The sequence below is a fragment of the Silene latifolia genome, chromosome X (genome assembly GCF_048544455.1).
Source record: "Silene latifolia isolate original U9 population chromosome X, ASM4854445v1, whole genome shotgun sequence".
Taxonomy (NCBI): Eukaryota; Viridiplantae; Streptophyta; class Magnoliopsida; order Caryophyllales; family Caryophyllaceae; genus Silene; species Silene latifolia.
In genome coordinates, this window is record NC_133537.1 from 335742034 (window position 1) to 335746014 (window position 3981).

Consider the following 3981-nt stretch of genomic DNA (forward strand, 5'->3'; position numbering starts at 1 on the left):
TTCATCTCCCTTGGGTTAACCGTATTACCCGGAAACTTCCCCGGATTTTGAGCCAATTGACTCAATTGTTGAGAAATTTGGGCCACATGAGTTTCCGTAGCCTTTTGTGATGCCCGTATTTCATCATTCACCCGGCTTTGTGAGGCAATGTGGTTATCAAGCTTTGAGTCGGATTTTTGATTTGCAATAACCAATTGTTCAAAAGCTTGTTCCCAAGATGGTTTTTGAGGGGTTTGGAAGTTTTGGTTTTGTGGTTGGAAATTTTGGGTTTGTTGTTGATTGAAATTTTGCCCCTTGAAACCCCCAAATGGTTGTTGGTTTTGGGTGATGAATTGTTTCCCTTGGAAACCGGGTGGAATTTGTCTTTGGAATTGAGAGTTTTGATTGAACCTTGGTTGTTGTTGAGGTTGGGAAGTGGTGGGATTTTAAATGTTTTGTGAAGCATAAGACAAGAAAGGGTGAGTTCTTTTTCCATTGACAAATTGGTTGTTGTTATTATTGTTGAACTCTTGTCTTGCACTCGTGGACTCCCAAATCCCATTTACTTGCTCATAGCATTCCTCACCTAGGGGTGCAATCAAGGGACACCCAATGGGAGTGTGCCCTTGTTCACCACACAACTCGCACGACAAGACTTGCCTCATATCGGAGCCCTTAGGTTTTGAATTTAGCAAAGCAACTTGTTGGGTGAGTTCATCTAGCATACCCTTAACCTCCACATTCAAAACCGAATTAGAATCCTTGCTCTTGCCCTTCCTCATTTGCCTATCACTTCCCCATTCCATAGTTCTTGAGGCCATCTCCTCAATTAGTTCCTTTGCCGCCTTATGCCCCAAAATGTCTAAGGCACCTTTCCCCGATCCCGCATCCAATGAAAGCCTAAGGTCTTGAGTCAACCCTTTGTAGAAATTGTTCACTAGCTCGGCCTCGGAGATGCCATGGTGTGGGCATAACCGTTGGAGCTTCTTGTACCGTTCCCATGCCTCATATAAGGTCTCTCCTCTTCTTGAGTAAAGCTTTGTAATTCACTCTTGACTTTGGCCGTTCGTGAGGGCGGGAAATATTTGTTCAAAAATGTCGAAGCCAACTCATCCCATGTCTTGAAGGAATCCGGGTCACAATTCTTCAACCAATCCTTGGCCGAACCCCTAAGAGAACGGGGGAACAACCTAAGGCGAACCGCGTCATCGGAAACCCCATTTGATTTGTACATATCACAATTTTCAAGGAAATCATTTAGATGATCATTTGGGTTCTCCAAGGGACCTCCTCCAAATTGGTTGTCTTGAACAAGGTTGAGCAAGGCATTTTTAATCTCAAAGTTATTAGCTTGAATTCGTGGCCTTTGGATGCTTGGATTCACTATGTGCTTAGGAGCCATAGTGTCTCTTATCGGAACCGGTTCAACCATGGTGTTAGGTTCTTCTTCTAAAACCCCAAAAGGATTTTCAAACACTTCGGTAGCTTCTTGGTGATTAACTTCTTCAATCGGTGGAAAATCAAGTAAACCCCTTCTTCTTAATGAATTAAGTCTTCTTGCCGTGGCTTCAATTTCGCGGTCAAGTTGATATGTCGGTTGACCTCGTCTTCGTCGCCTACTCATGCAAAAAACCTAAGCACTTGAAATAAAGGATTAGTAACAAAGGACTTAGTCTAAACTAGAACAAAAACGATTAATATCAAGCCGTACTCCCCGGCAACGGCGCCAAAAACTTGATGGTCTCAAGTTAAACCTCGCAAGTGCACGATTTTATCGTTGTACACTCTAGAGGGTCGATCCACAAGGAGTAGGGGTGATTACTAATTGTCTATATTCTTGAGCTTAGCTAAGTCGATAGATAACAAAGAGGGGAGTAACAAACTAACGCTAAACTAACAAATTTAAAGACAAACAACAAGATAAGGTAAAAACAAGCTAAAGATAGGAGATAGATCAAATAAAGAGAAAGACTAGAACTCGGTCCGACCATGAATATGAGTAATTCCACATACTAATCGTCTCGGCTAATCAAAAGGGGTAGAAAGGTAAGGGGGAGATGGCTCTAATTCGCCTAGAACCTCCTTTCCGGTCTCGCACTAGGACACTAGCTACTCCGACTAACCCCCCTCCCGGGTTCGAAAGCCGGTCTCCCTAACTCAAAACCCGACAACCCCAAGAACATGCATTTTCCCAAGGAGGTCAAGTAAATGGTCAAGGTCATTAAGCCCTCATCATATTCCGGGTCATCCCACTCCCCCTTCCGGAGGTCGATTTCAAACACTAGCCTAGAGGCACCCTCCCTCGGTTCTCCCTTCCGGTCTCAACCTTAGTTGGTGACAAGGGTCGGTCCCCAAATACTCGACTAACAACCTAACCAACTTCCGTTGGTGGACAAGGGTCAAAAGCCGACACTACCCGGAAACCAAACCTTAAGCATGAAAATTCCCCAAGACTACCCTAACCAATTTTCCCCACAAATTAGCCTTAGTGACAATTAATTAGTGAAATTACCCATATCGGGCCAAACCGAGTCCTAGAAGGAGACTACTCACTAATCATGGTCCTAATTGCAAAATAAACAATAAAGATGGAAACTTTGGTCACAAACATGGTGAGGAGATGAATCTTACTACTAAACATGCAACAAATCAACAATAATTAAGAGAAAAGAGATTTATTCTAATAACAAGGTTAACTAATCTAAAAGGCACAATCTTTAACCAAATCAACTCAAAGATTAAGTCTTTGAGGACAACTATCCAAGCATGAACAAATGAAGGAGAATCAAAGCAAAGAGGAACAATGAAAAGATGAACAATGATGAAACAAACAAACAACAACAACAATTTTAACATAAACAATCAAAATAAACTTGAAGGAAGAACAAAATGTAAACAAATGGAAATAGGGAAAGAATTAATACCAACAAAATAGTGAAAGAGGAATTTGGATAGAAATAATAAAGAAGGAAATCCTTCAATCTTCTTACAAACCCAAATTTAATCACTAATTGATTGAATAACTTCTCTAATTAAGGAAAGATTAACAAAGAGATTAACAAAGTTTTAAGCTTGAAAGGGTAAATATTCTGGATCTAGGGTTATGTGTACAAAAGGGTTTAAGAGGGGGTATTTATAGGCTTGTACAAGATTAGGAAGAAAAGGGGAAGAAAAGCCCAAATCCCGTGTCTTTGCGTTTTTGGTCCACCTCACCGTGATGCGGTGATCCTACCGGCAAAACCGTGCAAAGATTAAAAAATATCTGGCATCTGTGTTTTGCCGGTGGGCCGGTTGCCGGCCTGCCGGCAAAACACCTTCTTCAGGACTTCTTCTTCCTCTTTATGGTGCGTAATGCCGGTCGACCATTCAGGTGCTCTACCGCAGCGAGGTCAAGCTTGTTTTTCACCAATTTCTTCAATTAATTCCACTGCGCGTGCTTTACCGTATGGGCGGTTCTTTGCTGCCTTAAAAAACACTTTCTTCAGTTTTTCTTCAAATTCTTGAGTAATTCCTTGGGATGTGTTTTGCCGGTGGCTAGGCCATTGCCGGTCTCACGTGCAAAAACACACTCTTCTTCATTTCTTCACCTCTTCTTCATGTAAAGGCAATGGGGTGCCTTTTTTGCCCCAATTCCTCCATACTTGGGCCGTTTCCTGCAAAAGGATGCACAAAGTGACTAGTATGGGCATTGGGCACAAAACGCAAGGAAAAACACCCGAAACCGACTCGATATGAGTCGGTATGCATAAAAGAAGGAGGGAATTAGAAGTAAATTAATCGTATATCACTATCAGACTTGCTTTTTACAATAGCATCGTCGACGTAAGCCTCGATGTTTCGCCCTTTTTGATCTTGAAACACTTTGTCCACCAGCCTAGTGTAAGTTGCGCCAGCGTTTTTCAAACCGAACGGCATCATTTTATACATGTATGTGCCGTGTATGGTGATGAATGCGCACTTAGGCATGTCTTCTTTGGCCATGAATACCTGATGGTACCCTGG

At 42.3% G+C, this 3981-nt stretch overlaps 1 non-coding gene across 1 annotated transcript; it reads left to right on the top strand.

The window, feature by feature from the left end:
- The first annotated feature begins 933 nt into the window (after positions 1 to 933).
- LOC141625110 (small nucleolar RNA R71) lies at positions 934 to 1039 on the top strand. The gene has a single exon (XR_012534907.1). It is a non-coding gene; the product is annotated as a small nucleolar RNA R71 (small nucleolar RNA).
- The last annotated feature ends 2942 nt before the right edge of the window (positions 1040 to 3981 follow it).